Source organism: Nuphar pumila, chromosome 7, assembly GCF_984573655.1.
Source record: "Nuphar pumila chromosome 7, dmNupPumi1.hap1.1, whole genome shotgun sequence".
Taxonomy (NCBI): domain Eukaryota; kingdom Viridiplantae; phylum Streptophyta; class Magnoliopsida; order Nymphaeales; family Nymphaeaceae; genus Nuphar; species Nuphar pumila.
The window spans coordinates 59504374-59522676 of record NC_143255.1 but is presented as its reverse complement, the minus strand read 5'-3'; the positions used below and the strand labels follow the sequence as shown (position 1 = coordinate 59522676).

At 36.9% G+C, this 18303-nt stretch overlaps 1 long non-coding RNA gene across 1 annotated transcript; it reads right to left on the bottom strand.

The window, feature by feature from the left end:
- Positions 1-6411: 6411 nt before the first annotated feature.
- Positions 6412-7271, bottom strand: LOC149832343 (uncharacterized). The gene is made up of 2 exons (XR_016433101.1): positions 6947-7271; positions 6412-6874 (listed from the first exon to the last, which is right to left on the bottom strand). It is a non-coding gene; the product is annotated as an uncharacterized LOC149832343 (long non-coding RNA).
- Positions 7272-18303: the final 11032 nt, after the last annotated feature.

Below are 18303 nucleotides of genomic sequence, written 5' to 3'. Positions count from 1 at the left end.
TTGCCCATTAGTCCAGATTTTATGAAAATTCCAAAAAGAAGTTGTGGTTTTATCCTTATTTCAATAAAGAAGCAATGTGGGACCCACACTGAGGTGGTGTCACACAAGCTTTCCTTTTGAAAATTTGAATTTTGAAAAACCCAAAAATATAGGAGCCTTGTCCCCTGGATTGGTGCCACTTGTCTTTTCTCTCTCCTCCCATTTACATGCCATGTGTCAGCATAGGGTTCACCTAGAGTCGGTGCCACATGTCACCCTCCCTCTTCTGCCAAGTGTCAGTGTGGGGCTACCTTAAGAAGCCGCCACATGTCTGCCATGTGTCAGTATCCATCCTGCGCCATGTGTCATTTCAAAGACTACCAGAAGATGCCAAGTGTCATAGGTTGTCCTGTCTAGAAAAAGTGGAGTTTGTCTCCTCTGAGGTGGCGCCACTTGAAGTGTGTCTCCTGCAGGGGACACGTGTCAACCCCTCCTTCCTTCTAGAAAAGTAGTCTGACACATGTCCTCTCCCTATTTTTTTCAGAAAAGTAGGAAACATGTGTCACTCCTAAATTCCTACAAAAAAAAGGTAGGCTTGTCTCCTCTGAGGTGGCGCCATCTGGAGTGTCTCCTGCAGAGGACACATGGCAAGCTCTCATTTCCTCAGAAAAAGCAAGTGCCATGTGTCATTTTCTGTTTTCTTCAGAAAAGCTAGAATTCAAATATTCAAAAATCCCCATAGGTGGCGAAAATCAAGAACTCCTACCTTTTTCATCCTGTCTGAGATGGCGCCACATGGCTTGGCCCACCTTCTCTCCCCTCTGCCACGTGTCATTCTCTGCTTCTTTCAGAAAAAGTAGATGACACATGTCATCTCCAGCTTCCTTTAGAAAAAGTAGAAGACACATGTCACTCCCTGCTTTTCTCAGAAAAAGCAAGTGACACATGTCACCCTTTGCTCTTCTCAGAAAAAGCAAGGGACACGTGTCATTCTCTGCTCTCTTCAGAAAAAGCAAGTGACACATGTCACTTTCTGCATCCTTTAGAGAAAGCTAGAATTCAAATATTCAAACTCCAGACTGAGGTGGCGCAAATCCTGAACTTCACCTTTTCAATTTTGTCTGAGATGGTGCCACGTGTCCCTTTCCCTCCTTTTCCTCCCTCTTGCCACATGGCATCGTAGGAGCCACTCTGAGGAAATGCCACATGTCAGCCTCTCCTTTCCTGCAGAAAAGTAGAATTTGAATTCTTCTGAGGTGGCACAATCTGCTTCCTCCACTCCTATCCCTCTGACACATGTCAAGCACCTCCAGAGATGGCGCCACATGGCATGCTCCTACTGCTTTCAACTTTACACCTCAGAACACCTTTTGAGGTGGCACCAATCCAGAGTCCCACTTGGCTTCAAAATTTTATTTTTATTTTATTTTTAATAAAAGTAGCCACATGAGGTGGCGCCTTCTGGGAGCTCCCTGCAGAGAGAATCAAGCAAACTTTTCAAAAATTCCAAATTCCCCCTGCTGAGGTGTCTCACCCATAAAATTTCCATTTTTTATTTTTCTCAAAAAATCAAAATAGCCTTTTGAGGTGGCGCCACCTGAGGGCTTCCTGCAAAAGCCAAATTCGAATTTCAAACCCCCAGATGGCACCCCCTGAGATGGCGCCACATGGAGGGCTCAGATCCAGCCTGTTTGAAATTCAAATTTTTTTCAGAAAATCTATAAAAACAAGGCTCCATGTCCAGCATGGAGATCATTTTTTTTAGCTCTTGTGAACTTGGAAAATCCGACCTAGCCTTCCTAGAATCAGATTTTGAACCTTGGAAATCGTGCCCCCTTTGGCGCATTGAAGAAGGTGGAGTAGAGCTCGTGCTGTGGCCAATTCAATTCCAACAGAGGTCGATTTTGGTGGACCATCCGAAGCTTGGAGCGAAGGACAAAGGAAGCTCGTGATAGCTGCCCATTTCAAGAGCTCCTACGCTGCGTAACAAAGCAAGGTGCACTTCTTTTCCCCTTGATGTGATGCTATAATCCGAATCGGGAGTCGTTTGAAGAAAGAGCTCATCCGAGGGATGGATTGAACTATTCTCATAAAACGACATACATAAAAATGTGTCATTATGCTTCCTTGATGATTTTAACATGCATGTAGTTAGCTAGGTTTAATTTGCATTTTATTTCATTCATTTAGCATATTTCATGAATTAATTAGGATTAATTTAGCCTTTATTTCAATTCTGCTTATTTTCAGTAGGTCTCTGTTTTTGTCAGTCAGTCCACACGTCATTTCATGCATTTATTTTTTATTAAAAATCCCAAAAAAATCACGGAATGCGACCCTAGGTGTCCCTGAAATTTTGCCAAAAATTCCGAGGCATTTGAATTTGTTTACTGCGGTAAACATTCAAAATGGCAAGTCGGGTTTTTTTTACCCGGGATACGTTTTGAAAATCATTTTCTGACTTGTAAAATCGAGATATCCCTCATGGGAGATCCTATTTTCAATCCGAAAAATGCCCTGAACTCGGGCAAATGTCTAGTTTTTAATATGAATTTATCAGATTTTTCTGATTTTTTTTAATGTCTGACAAAAATCCGAGATGTCGGTACACGTGTCAGAGCCTAATTTGGACCTCTGAGATCTTGGATCGACTTAGGGCTATGGTTTCTCTTTGTGTGTTGCTCCAAATCCGAAACTGTAAACAGTGAAAGTGGTGTCCGAGATGTCCTCTGTTTGAATCTGAAAGCCTGTAATTTTTAGAACAGTGTTGACCCCTGCTTCGGATTTTTTTTGTCAGCCCCTTGTTTTGCTACATTTGTCTGTTCTGTTAGTTTAGGCAGAAATAGTTATATTTTTATTTGTGTTTCCTTTGATCAAATGCCGAAGTCATAAACATGAAAGTTGTTCATGTAGGTGTCGTGCATAACTATGATTAATTTCATAAATTTTCATGGCCGTTTTGTATTTGTTTAGCATTTTACATCAGATTAGTGTGATTTTTACCTCTGTCTGAACTAAATCCCTGTTATTGAACTCACCATGGCTCAAATCCCGAGGCTGTAAAAACCAAAAATGTTCCATTTCGGGTCTTTTAGCAGTCTGCAAAATATCAGAAGTTTCCATGGTGTAAATCTTGCATTATCATATTAGGCATTGCATTTGGTTTGGATCCATAGGCAATATCCATCATTTTAGGACTTTCTTTGAATTTTGGCATTTAAATCATATCATTTCATGATTTTTAGCATTCTAGGCTGTTTATCAGAGTGTTTATATGATTCATACCGAATTTGGTGCAATTTGGAATCCATTTGAGGTTCGGATCATCCATAATACCAAAACAGGGTCCCGCAGGACCCAGATCCAAGCGAAAAACAAGCGAAATTCGTTATTTTGGCTAAATTTCAAAATGTCAAATTCTGATTTTACAGTCCTAATGTGTTTAGAATCATGTCATATTGCATTTCATCATCATTGAATTCAATTTGAATTTCGAAACCCCAATTTTACTAAGTTTTCCTTCAAAAAACCCTGATTTTAAAGGTGTAACTTTAATTTTAGGGGTATTTTGGTCATTTTGACCCCAATTCCGAATTTCAAACTGTTTTCCACTGAATTCCCTGCATTTTCATCATTTCAAATATCAAGGAAGCATGAGAATAGGGTTTATATCCAATTAAGTCCAATAATTTCATAATATTATTGGAAAATCTTGGAAAAACCCACATATTTGAGCTAACCCAATTTCAAGTTTGGCAGGAACAATCAAAAGAAGGAGCTGAAGTCTGCAAATTTCTTTTATTTCCTTTATTTAGTGATGTAATAATGTAAATTTTGGAATAAGAGATTTAATTTCCTGCTTAGACTAGGATGCATGTCATATAGTTTGAATTTATGCAATATCCTGATTATATGATTCATGCATTTTATTTCAAAAGCACTATGGATGTTCACGAATGGCACGTGCACCAACTCTTAGGGAGTTGATGGACTCGGTGGGATCCATATTTACGGCCCTAGTCGGAATATGGACGAGACCCAGATCCGTCATCTTTCTACTAGTCACATTGAGCCTACACTCTTAGGCTATCTTGAAAATGCACATCATATTTCCAATGTTTTCAAAATCTTGTGCATTAAATCAATTAAACTCGGAACATATTCATGGCCACAGTCAGAATATGTAAAGGATTTACATTGACTTAATACACATTTTTCCAACAAAGTTCTTGGAAAATCTTCCAAAATGCTCTCATTCACTCATATCATTTGCATCATGAAATCATTGATTTTCTCAAGATTTTCTCAAGAAAACTTCATTCTCAAGAAATCGATTTCTCAAGAAATTCTAAGGATTTTTCAAATCGGTTTTCCAAAGACAAGTTTTTCCACAGTTTTCCCAGGAAAATGATATTTTCTTAAGATATTCAAAAGAGTTTTCCAATCTTTCTTCAAGATCCAAAATCGATTTCCGAGTATTTCAAAAAGGTAAAATTCCCAGGATTTCGATTCCCCAAGTTTTGAATTTCCTTCTCCAATGAGCTTTCCTATGAATTTCCATCATTTTCCTAAGAAAACTCTCAAAGTCCAAGTTTTCCTAAGAAGTGTTTTCCTTTTCAAAAAGGTTCATCTTTTCTCAGGAATCACTTCCATTTTCCCAAGATTTTCAACTATTTCTGATTTTTCCACATCTTTATAAGCTTTCTCATGTTTTCAAAAACCCCTTTTTTATCTGAGTTTCCTGAGAAATTGACCTCTTTCCTGAGAGATTCTTTCCAACTCCAAATGTTTTTCTAAGCATACATCATGTTTTCCAACCGGCATTTTCCAAAATCTCATAGCACATGCCTGAATTCTCTGTGCATTTAGGATAGAACATAACTTTGATAATTTCGCTAAGTCAAGCATAGTTTTGGTCCTTGGTTCGATTACCCCTGTTAAAGGTGGCAGGAACGGTCGAACCTCGTACCGACAGGTCGAGCCCCATCCCATGGATTTTCCCGCAATTTTCAAAAACGGAGGCGAGTATTTCAAAAAATTTTCCAAAATCCGGTCAAAGTTTGAATCGCGAAAGCGTTTCTCTCTTTTTCTCTTCCGCAAGGAAGGGAAGACGGGGGAAAAATTTCGCGACGATAACAGTGGACCAGCCTCACAATTTTCCTGTTAGTGGTTGACCGGAAAATGATGGAAGAGGTGGTTATCAAATTAGGAAACCGGCGACAGAAGGCTAATAAAATTTGCATTTAGTCCTCCTCTTCTTTGTCATTGACCTTCGTCAGTCACCTTCGTTCAATTAATAGTTGACTGCCATGGCTTGCTCAGACTCAAGCTCTGACTTGACCCAAATATGACCTGACCCCTTGCATCCGCTGTTTTTTATTACTACAACAAATTAAACAAACAACGACACACACACACACAACTAGGGATGCACGAGCCGATCGAGCCCGAGCTAAAATGGTGCTCAAGCTCGACTGGAGCTCAGCTCGAGCCTGAACCACTGGTGTTCAGGCTCGGCTCGTGTCAAGCCCGGGCAAGCTCAGCTCGATTCAGTAAGCTCGTCTTGAGAGCAATGGACCGAGCCGGCCTAGGCTCATCTCAGTTCGTTAAGATCAGTCGGCACACAAACACAAAGAGAGAGATGGACGTGATCGAGAACATACTATGGAGGTTAATCGTGATGGCTGTTTAGGCCATGAAAGTTTGAGGCAATAATAGGTCTATGATGCCCTTAGATGTTCTGGGCCACACGCGCGCTACACTGATGTATTCAACGAGTCTATAGCCTTGGCCGACATGCCAGTATAATCTTTGAAAACTATATTGTCATGGGGATAGATCATTGCAATTGTTGGTCTTCAACGTCCCTTGAACCTTTGGCCCCCTAATTAGCCTTCAACCAAACCCATCCCTCAAGCTCACCCATTCTTATCATTTTTTCCCTCTCTCAACAACTCACCATCTCGTTCTTTTCCCACCAATAATGCTATAGAAACCCTCTTAGGGACGATTGACCATATATCTCCATCTTCTTTAAGCTCTTCTTCACCACCCACCATGCATTCAACACCATCTTGAGAGATCAGTTGTTGGATCTTGATATCGAATCCAATGTTGTCATATGGGCTCACAAAGAAATCTAATGAGCTACTCAAAACGGTGGGCTCGTAACTCATGGGAAAACATAACGTTGAGATTAATATCCACATTCAAGGCTGAGAAATGGCTACCAAGGGGAGGCTATATATACCCATTTCCTTCACTCTATAGGATTATACCCGAGTGTAATCCTCCCAAATGCAAGTCATTTACGAGCCCCCCACCCCCCCCCCCCACCCCACCCCACCCCACCCACCCCTCTCTCTTTCTCTCTCTTCTCTTCTCTATTTTATGCTCCCTCATTGCGCACACCCCAATCCTAAATATCCAACATTGAAGAAGAAAAAAAACATAATAGAGGAGACAGGAGGCCATCACAAGAATCCAACAAGTCTGTGAAACCAATGTTCACTGAAAAATAACCCGTCATAGGAAAACCCCCTTTGTAGGGTTATCGTCATCTAAAAACTGCAATGACCACCACCAACGATGCTGTCTGGGTAAGGCGACTGCGGGCGAATCTCAGGGCTCCCCTCGCCAGAAGAACTCAGAACCGTCATCGGAACTTGATGTTGCTGCTTGAGTAAGGCAAATGCAAAGGAAAAATTAGGCCATCCCCGTTGGATGACCATGCTCGACACCAGAGAGAGGCATCTATAGGCGAATTTGCTCCTCCGTCGAAGATCGAACCCGACTACCTTGCACAATGTGAGGGGAACATAGGGAACTCTGGTCGGCCATTCTTAGCAACCAGCCAAACGACTGCATCGGTAGAGTGACCAACCTCACTGAATTACTGCGCCAGTAGAGAGACCATGTATGTCGCTCAAAGATTACAAAAAAAAAAGAGAAAAGGGGGAAAACATACCCATAGGAGGGATGGCCGAGCCAATAGTGTTGTTGAAGAGAGGTAGGGAGAGTTGCCAGTGTAGGGTTACGATGGTGAAGTGAGCACCGAACCGACCTCAAAAGGGCTTGCCCGCTGGACTGCATTACCCTGTGTTATTGCTAGAGAGGAGCCCTTCATCGGACGACCATGCAAGGCAAAGACGATGACAGTGGTGGCACTTAAGTGAGAGACAACTGTAGAGGGAAGATGTGTCTGACGGTGTTGCCTGAGATAGGCTACCGTAGGGTAGAGCCCTCTGACGAGAGACCACGACTGTTGGACACAAATCTTGGAGAGTCGGTGGTAGTTGGATGACCGTGCGTAGAGGTCATAATATTTTCCTATATGAGTGTCATAATTGTTGCCTGTGATGAAATTTTGTGTGAGTATAAATGATGCAAATGAGGATAAGTTATTATGTGATAATTTCAATGCAGCACACATGGCCACTCATAAGGGAACGTTCTATCAATGTAAGGACATTGTGGCTGCTAGGCGATAGATGAGTCGGTTCAACGCAATAGCTGGGGATGGAGAGCGTTGTGATCATTGCAAAATTTTTTCTCTTGTTTCCTTTTTTCCTTCTCTTTCCCTTTCTAACCTCTATTCCCTTTTTGAAGGGGAATAAAAGATAGAAAAGAAGAGAGAGGAACTCTTTTGCAAAGGTCTCACTTGACTTTAATTTTGAAAATATTTTGAAATTATTTTGAAATTACTCGCTTCTGTTTTTGAAAATTTGTGGGACAATAGAGAAACATGATTCGCTCGTCGGTACGAGGTTCGACCGTTCCTGGCGCCTTTATCAGAGGTAATCGAACCAAGGATTGAACTTATGCCTTTTGCTTTGCCTAAATATTGTCTAATTCTAAGTCTAGAAAATGCACAAGAAAACATGCTTGTACAATACAAATGCAGAGATATATGCTTTTGAGAAGAATAATTTTAGAACTTTTGAATTTATCCAAGTGATTTGAAATAAGTTTGGGAATAGGGTGAAGAAATGGTTCTTTGAAACTTGAAGATTAACTTGGAAAAGTTAGATTTTGAATCTAACTTAAGATTAGAAAAGAGACTTGAATTTCCAAGTTTTTGGAATAATCAGAGATTTTGAAAATAAATCTTGGATGAAGAGAAAAGGAGAATTGGAATTCAAAATTAGAATTTTGAAGTAAGAATGAATTTTTCAAAGTCAAGATAAACTTTTAATTTGGATCGATTTTTAAGAATAGATTTTGAAAAAGGATCTTTGGTTTTGAGTTTTGAATTCAAAACCTAAAATAGGAATTTTTGACTTGGAAATTGAATTTAGATTTTGAAATAGACTTGAAAAAGTGATTTTTGAGAATAGACTTGGATTGGGAATTTTGGAATTTAAAAATCAAGGTGAGATTTGGAAATGGAATCGGATTTGAGAAATCCAGATAGGGTAAAAAAAATAGAATTGGATTTAAGGAATCCATATGAGAATTGAAAATTGAATTCAAGATGGAATTTGGAAATCAACTTGGAAGATAGAATTGGATTTGAAAATCTGAATCCAAGACAGAATTCGATTTGAAATCTGGAATTCAAGGTGGAATTGGATTTGAAATCTGGAATCCAATATGGAATTAGAAGATAGATCAGGATTTTGGAAATCCAGATGAGATTTGAAGATTGATCTGAACCTTGAAAACCCAGATGGGATTTGAGAATGAAATTGGATTTTGGGAATCCAGATAGAACTTGGAATTCGATTCAAGAAATCCGGATAGAACTTGAAGATGGATTTGAATTTAGCACTAATCTTAGAATTTTGATCCTTAATTTCAAAGTGATTTGAAGATTAAAAACTCAGAAGATTTCAAAAGAACTTGGGATTTGGGAATTTGAAGTGAATAATAAAAAAATAAAACTTGGTTTTTGAAATCAGGAAAATGAATCTGGGAATTCCAAAGTTGAATTGAACTTTAAAATTTGATCTGAAATATTGAATTAAATTTAAAATTGAATCCTGATCCTGGAAATGAATTTGGAATTTCAAAGTTGAATTGAACTTTGAAATATGATTTAAGTTGGAAATTGAATTTTGAATCTAGAAATGAATTTAAAATTTCAAAGTCGAATTGGACTTTGAAATTGAAGTTTGAATTTTGAAATAGGACAGATTTGAGAATAGAAAGATGAATTTGAATTTATAGATAAGAATTGAAGATTGATCTGAGAAATGAGAAGATATTTGAAGAATTATCTCAAAAACACTTGGGCTTTTGAAGAAAATTTGAAATGATTTGAAAATAATGATGCAATTCTATCCTAAATGATGAATGAATTAAAGAATTTTGAAAATTGGATATTTAAAAGCATATTTCATTCTTTAAATGAATTGAAATAAGATTGAAGATATAATACATTCCTGACTATAGTCATAAAATATATTATAAGATAATCTATATTTAAATTCAGATGAAGAATAAAACACATTTTGGTACCTTTATAGAGTTTGAAATGAAATTAACTCTCAATATATACATACTATGACCATTGATATATATTTTAAGTTAATTTTAAGTTAAACTCTGATAAAGAAAGAAAAATTCAAAAAATATGATGATTTTTTAAAAAGACCCAATGTGGATCCAATGTTATTCCATAAAAGATAAAAATCCCAAGCAATGTCCACATTTTTACTATGGCCATCAATGTGGGTCATTTGCTTAGGATTAATTACCTCTTATTAGAATGGTGCACGCGCCATTTGTGTTCCCATTCGTGAAAAAAATAAAAAGAAAATGATATGAAACATATAATTCATTAAATTTACATGCTCATACATTATAATCTAAGACTGAAAATGTAAAATTCTCATTAATATCTAGCTATTACAAACTTTTGAATTGAATTGAAATAAAAAATTCCTAAACTAAGGAGGAAAGATACATTTTCTACCTAATTTCTGAAAATCCAAGTCAGCATAAGGTAAAAGAAGCAAAAAGAAATGTCATATCTTGTTTAAGATGCAAGATGATATATATGTTATATACAATACATGATGAACAGTCAATGTACTATGAAAGTGGCAAGGAATGAACACTATTATAATGCAGTGAAAGTATGTACATGATGGTGAGTAGTGACATGGAGATGTATATGCCTTTAGCTAGAGGTGATACTTAAGCTAGTGAAGGATGTGTAGGACCTAAGTGTTACACCTAAACTAGATGAGTAAATACACATGGTATGCATAATTAAGAATGCATGAGATAATGAATGTTGAAAGTGGAGGTAATATGTTGTAGGTGTAGGCTATACAGGTGGGAATGAGGTACTGTTTAGATGGACATGAATGCAGTTGTGCAAAGCAGTGATGAAGATGCTAATGGAAATGTAGACAGCAACTATATAATGAATTAATTTCCATGTCGTGAAGATGGTGACAGCAACTAGGTAGTGAAGTGGATGATGATGAATGAAGATGAGGTTGTTGTGTTGACATATACTACAAGTGGACGATTGGTGTTGTGTGTAAGTGAGGCTCCAGATGCAGGGATGAATGTGGATACTCTTGTAATTGCATCAGGTAAAGGAGGTGGTACTAGTGTGGTGATACCTATAGTGAATACAGAAAACAAAGGGATGTTGGGAGATGAAGGTAACATGTATAGGGTATATACATGGGATAAGTGTGTTGTTGTGTGTTGGAAGGTGCAGAGTGGTGCAAGGGTCACAACAGGTAAAGTAAGTGTTGTGAGAAGTGGTAAGTATTACTGTGTGAGTGTTATTAATGAGGTATGATGTAATGTGAATACAGTTGCAGGAAATATACAGGGAAGAGCGAAGCACTGTGCAGGAAATGAACCTTATGTGTGGAATGATGTGCTGAAGCTACTTGATGGTATAAAAAGTGGTATAAAAAGGGATGTTGTGTTGTAATATATGCATGGGCATGAGAAAGTGAAACATCGTGCTGAGATGTGTTAAGTGAAGCTATGGCAGCAGCGCAACAACAGATGATATGACTATTGTATTTGCAGGAGTTTAGCATTTCCACAGTGGTGGGGATATGCCTAACAAGCTGTAACGAGAATCATTGCAAGCTTATTATTAGCTAAAAGAAATAAATAAGCAGGAGATTGTTGAAACCAAAACTTGAATCAATCAGACTAAACTCCATAGCAACAGGTATCGAAAAAAATTTACACTTAGAACTTAAATTTCGAAGCCCATACCTGATTTAAATTTTCTGTAAAGCCCCATTTGTAAAGCATATGAAAGTTCCATTGTATTCTTCAGATGAAAGGGGTCATGGACTATACTTATATTGCATTTTAAACCAGACAAGGTTTTTGCCTGTAAACTCTGACAATACAAGTTTACATTCACTTCCATTTGATCACTTTCATTGCTGATCTCGGGTGCTATATCCAGCAAATGAATGAGAGGTGAAGGCAAAAATGGGTACAGTACAACGAAACAGAGAAAAATGCCTTAGAAAAGATAATGCAAGGTGACGCCATGGTATAGATGCAATGGATGCCAAACGTAAGTGGGAATGAGAACATGAGTACATGTATACCTGAATACGATGAAGGTAACAAATGCATAGTTTAATGATCAAATGATACAGTAGTTATTGTAATGATATAGAAGATGGTGAACTTCACAGTAGACAGCAGGGGGTTATTTTCTCATTCTTTAGATTGCATCACATGTAGAAGAACCCCTATATGATAAAGGATGATTTCATAAGTCTATTTTTGAACAGGAGTTGGAGGCTGCAACTGATGGCCCAAAAGATAGGTGCTTGACGTGTACACTGTCATGATGAAAAGCTTGCCCGCTATGTGGATTAGGTATGTTGTTTGGGTTAAAAGACTCCTCTGAATTAGGCTTCATACCTGATAATGTATTTTGGTGAAAAGTTGGAGCATTTTACTTACCAACTTCAGAGAGATTCAATCTGTCAATATTCACTATGTCTGTAACAGGATTTGGAAGAGAATAAGGCTTGTCAGATCTGGAAGGATAATAGTGAGAGCTCAAAGTAGAAGAATTTGGTTGATAAAGATTTCCTGTTGAGAACGAGTGTGGCATTGGAATTGTAGTGCTGGGTCTACGAGGTTGAAAATATTGAGAGTGAAAATTAGGAAGGATATTTCCACCATTCCAAGAGGGATCTCGTTGAGGAAAATGAGATGGAGCACCACTAGATGTAAGCTGCATATGACCAAAAGATTGTTGCCTATCTATAGGACCATTTGACTGTAAAGAACCATATTTATTAAGCAAGGAAGAAGATGATGTTGATGGTGGGTGTGCACAGTGGTGAGAAATGATAAGGGATGTGTATTGCATTGTATAGCAAGGGGAGGGGAGGATATTGCAATACTCAAAACGATGATGAAGCGAACAAGTGCACAAAATGACTTACAATGTGTGGGATATGTTATGTAATGAAATGGAGCATATCAAATGCAGGTGAGAACAAAAATGTCAGGAAAACACAAATGATGCATATGAAGGCTCGGATGAAAAAACTATGTGATGCTCTTATGCTACAGAGAAAAAGGGGAATGTAGAATCATATGTAAACATGGTAACCAAAACGAATTGAAAAACAACAACAAAAAAGAAGAAAGAAGAAGAAAAAGGGAGTAGCAGGGATCGAAACTAATAAATTGACTGTTTGTTACAAGGGACATTGGAAATACAATACGATATGATGAATGCTTATGCGACATTGATATGGCAACGATGATGAAAATGCGAAATGGAGACAAGGAATTTGCGATAGATTTAAATGTGATACTGAATCGATTCTGAGTAGAATCTATGCAAAGCTAATGTAATACACCATGAGACACGATGCTGCTAGAATCAAACTGATAGAAATTTTTTTAAAGGAAAAGAAGAAGAAGAATTAAATATCACAACGAAGAGTGTGAACAGACATCAGATTGGGGTTCAGATGAGCTACATCAGATTCAAATAGCATAAACACACATTTAAATTCACGTGAACTGAAGAAGATCAAGATAAATTACAAACAAAATAAAAGCAAGAAAAGAAAGACAGAAAAGGAAAAAAAAGGAAAATGAATTGCAGAAACAAAAGAAAAATTGTTGGAATACAATGATTCTGTTAATGTTGTGTATCCATGAGCCGAATTTGCTATATGCAAATCGGGATTATAGAGGATGTGTTAAGGGGACAGAGTAAAGAAAAAGAATCCAAAGAATGTGTAAAAAAAGAAAAAAACAACAGAGAGAAGAGGGAAAGGAATACTCACCAGGGCCCTGCTGCGGTTGACAATCTCCTTTCTTCGGTTAATTCCAAGCAACAAAGGGGTTGGAGCTCTGTTGTGAGGCTCCTTTTAGCAAGAGTGAAGAAGAAGACAGTTGTAGATACAGTCGACCTTTATTTACTTGAAAGGGGAAACACCAAAAAGAAGGGGAATTGAAGAGGTAAGAGAGAAAGAAGGAGAAAAGGGGATCAAGAGGAAGAGATCGTGAAGGAAAAAGGAGCGCATGGGGAGGTGAAGAGGCGATCCGTGAAGAAAGAAGCACATGGAGGGGTGAAATGCGATCATTAACGAAGGACCCCTGCGGTTGGTTAAATATAAGGATGTCGTTAGGCTTATTTTCAAGAGAGGTCTTGTAATTTCAAGGATTTTAAAAAAGAGGGCCTATTTTACAAGTTTTCTTCAAAATGGCATAAATCTATATTTTTTTTTTTGAAATCCTTTTTATATTTTTGAGAAATTTCTAAAAACATGATGAAAATACAAAAGAAAACCCGAGGATTTTTAAAAGATGGGATCCAGACGAGGTTTTTGAAAGATTTTTTATAAGATATTCGTTTTGAAATTATAAGTTTTTCTGAAATTAGGTTTCTTGAGAAAAATAGGGTTAATTTTGGAAATGGGTTTCAGAAACGGGTCTGGATCCGAGATTTTGAGAATATATGGAGTTGAGGATCTCAGATTATGATTGGATCCAGATAAAATATTCAAGAAAATTCAAAGAATTGATTTTTTTGATTTTTTTAAAAAATAATAAATTCAGACTCAGAATTGGATCCGGATATCGGATCTGGATCCAGGATTGGGTCAGGTATGAAATTTTGAATTCGAATTCTAGTGAATCCCAGAAATAAATGGAATTTTATTAGAGATTAACCCAATTTATTCACAAGTTGGAGGTCAGGGGCAAAAAGGAATTTTTAGATTTTTGGGAAAATTTGGGGTGTTCACAGATGCCCCTCTTTGTTTCTAAGCCGGTTTGAAAGTCGAGCTTAGCGGCAAAGAAAACACACCAAATTTTTTTAAAAATACCCCAGTCAGGAGGTCTGAACTGAGTGTGAAAGAATTATATTTGTAAAACAATATTCTCATGTTTGATACCTTATCGTGAAAGGTTTTGGGAATAAACAAAATCCTCGAGAATGAAAATAATTTGGATAAAAGAAAATGATAAAATCGTGATGGGACTTTGGGATGAATATCCAGAAATGGTGAAAAGGATAGATTTTGAAGAAGTCTCATGGCTGAGACAAAAATAAGTATTTTTGAAAAAATTCAAGTTTAGCCCTTAACCTGGATGGGATGAAGATATTTGAAAAACCACGATGGGACATTTTTGAAAAATACCTCGTGAGACGAGGTTCAAAAAATCCTTATTTGAATGGATACACAAAGCATGGATTCCTTGATGGGGAAGACCATGATGGGACTGGGAGAAATACCTCACCAGAATGAAACAACTCTCTTTGAAAAATATAAACAACGCTAGGTTGCATCAAAATAAATATTGAGCATTTATTTCATTTTTGGATAACCAAAAAAATTTACCAATAAGATGAAATTGTTATTGATTCAAATGCTTGTAAGTGTGCACGTATGTGCGAAAGATATTCTCTCTTTTTACCTATTGTGTTTCCTCCAAAATGAGGTTAACTTCTCGGATTCCAGAGTCAGGTTCAAATTTTTATATTGTTGAGTTTCTTCAAGGAAGTTATCAATTTCCTTGATATGAACAAAGAAAAAATACTCTTAATTTTATAAAAGCAAGCAATGAGAAGATATTGATGAAAGAATTTCGCATCAGAAAATATGATTTCTAGCAATTTTGGCAGTTTGATATTCTGAAGTTTTTCCCATAATGATCATTCTGACACTCTTTTTGAGACATTGAACTTTCTTGGGTTTTTGGAAAGGAGTTTATTACATTATTCTTCATTTTGGAGATGTCCTGACTTTTCTTTTTATTTGGGAAGGGTACGTCACAAACTCCTTCATCTTGGAGATGCTCCGATCCTTCTTTGCCTCAGGAATTATACTGATGATATTGGCTCATTGGTCAAAAAAATATTTAGATGATAGCAGAAATCAAATATCTTTTAGGGTTTGTCAGGAGGTTTGTCGCATCCGCCTTCAACTTGGCGGTGATCTGAACTTTCCTTGGAAGGATCCATCATAAATCTCCTTCATCTCGAAGATGATCCAAATCTTCTTTGGCCTCGGGGATCTAGCTTGCATATTCGTCTTCAACTTGACAACAATTGAGAGATCCCTTTTGCAGATATTTGATTGCAGCTTAGATGACTGAGGAGATATGGATTGAGTGGATTCTTTTTATCGCTCAGGATATTTCCACTGTCTCATTGCTAAAAAGTTGTCTTTAAACATGCGTCATAGCTATGATCAATATCAATTTGCTTCTAGCTTTTCAACATCATTGAATATTTCTTTCGCTAATCATACCAAGGATATTTCTTACATCCTTTTGGTTGATCAACAGAGAGAAGATTTGAATTTTACTCTTTTTCGCAAAAAGTTTCACCCTTTTGAAAATAATACAAGAGGTAATCTGAAGTGATTCTTTTGTGCAGTAAAATATTGGAATCAACACATATTTTTAGCAAATTGGCAAAGTTTTCGAGAATCCTTTTGTGAAATAATCACTTAATATAGATTTTGATAGGACCTTGAGCTGATATTCGAAAGAAATAATGTAAGAATTTTAGAGTTTGAAAAACTTGACCAGTAAAAACTGGATTTGGCAGAACCAAATAAATGGATTTTGGTAAAAAGGAGTTTGGGTAAAAGATTTTGGTTAGAGGACCAGTGTTAAACTGGAGTTTGAAGGACCCATTTGAGAAAATTAGAATTTTGAAGGACTAATATAAATATTGGAGATTTGAAAGACTAGTGTAAAAACTGGAATTTGAAGGACCAATTTGAGAAAATTGAAATTTTGAAGGACCAGTGTAAAAAACTGGAATTTGAAGGACCAATTTGAAAAAATTAGAATTTTGAAGGGCCAATGTAAACATTAAAATTTTGAAGAACCAGTGTAAAAACTGGAATTTGAAGGACCAAATTGTAAAAATTGGAATTTTAAAGGACCAATTTGTGAAAATTGGAATTTTGAAGGACCAATGTAAACATTAAAATTTTGAAGGACCAATTGGAATTTGGAGGACCAATGTAAAACTGGAATTTTAAAGAACCAATGTAAACATTGAAATTTTGAAGGACCAGTGTAGAAACTGGAATTTGAAGGACCAATTTGTGAAAATTAGAATTTTGAAGGACCAATGTAAACATTGAAATTTGGAAGGACCAATTGGAATTTAAAGGACCAATTTGAGAAAATTGAAATTTCGAAGGACCAATGTAAACATTGGAATTTTGAAGGACCAGTGTAAAAACTGGAATTTGAAGGACCAATTTGTGAAAATTGGAATTTTGAAGGACCAATATAAACATTAGAATTTTGAAGGACCAATGTAAACATTGGAATTTTGAAGAACCAGTGTAAAAACTGGGATTTTGAAAGACCAATGTAAAAACTAGGATTTTGAAAGACCAGTGTAAAAACTGGAATTTTGAAAGACCAGCGTAAAAACTGGGATCTTAAAGACCAGTGTAAAAAGTGGGATTTGGAAGACCAGTGTAAAACTGGAATTTGAAAGACCAGTGTGAAAACTGGGATTTTGAAAGACAATGTAAAAACTGGAATTTTGAAAGACCAGCGTAAAAACTGGGATTTTAAAGACTAGTGAAAAAAAACTGGGATTTGGAAGACCAATGTAAAACTGGAATTTGAAAGACCAGTGTGAAAAACTGGAATTTTGAAAGAAACAACGTCAGAATTGGATTTGATGAAGGACAAGTGTTAAACTGGATTTGGAAGGGCCAACGTGAGAATTGGATTTGATGAAAGACCAGTGTTAAACTGGATTTGGGAGAACCAACATGAGAATTGGATTTAATGAAGGACCAGTGTTAGCCTGGATTTGGAAGGACCAACGTGAGAATTGAATTTGATGAAGGACCAGTGTTAAACTGGATTTGGAATGACCATTATAGAAGACTATGTTGCTTCTATAAATGGTTTCAGGATTATCTCTTATCCTGAATGGGAAACTCAGGTTTATCCCTTAACCTGAAGGAGAACAGAAGGAATTTTGAAAAGAATAAACCTGAAGCTTGAAATTTGGAAGGGATCAGCCGGGAGGTTGGATTTTTTAAGAAGGTCCAACCTGGCAGTTGGGTTTTTGAAAAAGAATAGAGTATGAGTCAGAACTAGGATACTTAAAAATAAAGATGGATTGACCTGAGAGTTGGGTTTTTTGAAAAAGTAAAGAGTCTGAGTCGGAACTCGGATATTTAAAAAGAAAAATGGACCAACCTGAGAGTTGGGTGTTTGAAAAAAGAACAAAGTCCGAGTCGAAACTCGGATACTTAAAAAAAAAGATGGACCAACCTGAGAGTTGGGTTTTTGAAAAAGAAAAGAGTCTCAGTCGAAACTCGGATATTTAAAAAGAAAAATGGACCAACCTGAGAGTTGGGTTTTTGAAAAAGAAAAGAGTCTGAGTTGAAACTCGGATATTTAAAAAGAAAGATGGACCAACCTGAGAGTTGGGTTTTTGAAAAAGAAAAGAGTCTGAGTCGGAACTTAGATATTTAAAAAGAAAAATGGACCAACCTGGGAGTTGGGTTTTTAAAAAAGAGAGAAGAGTCTGAGTCGAAACTCGAATATTTAAAAAGAAAGATGGACCAACCTCAGAGTTGGGTTTTTGAACAAAAAAATAGTCTGAGTCGGAACTTGGATATTTAAAAAGAAAAATAGACCAACCTGGGAGTTGGCTTTTTAAAAAAGAGAGAAGAGTCTGAGTCAAAACTCGGATATTTAAAAAGAAAGATGGACCAACCTGAGAGTTGGATTTTTAAAAAAGAGAGAAGGAAATCTGAGTCGAAACTCAGGTTTTTAAAAGAAAGCTTTAATCAGAAGATTGAATTTTAAAAATTCGTTAGTGAGAGGACCGGATCTAGGATCAAGAGTTCTGAGAAT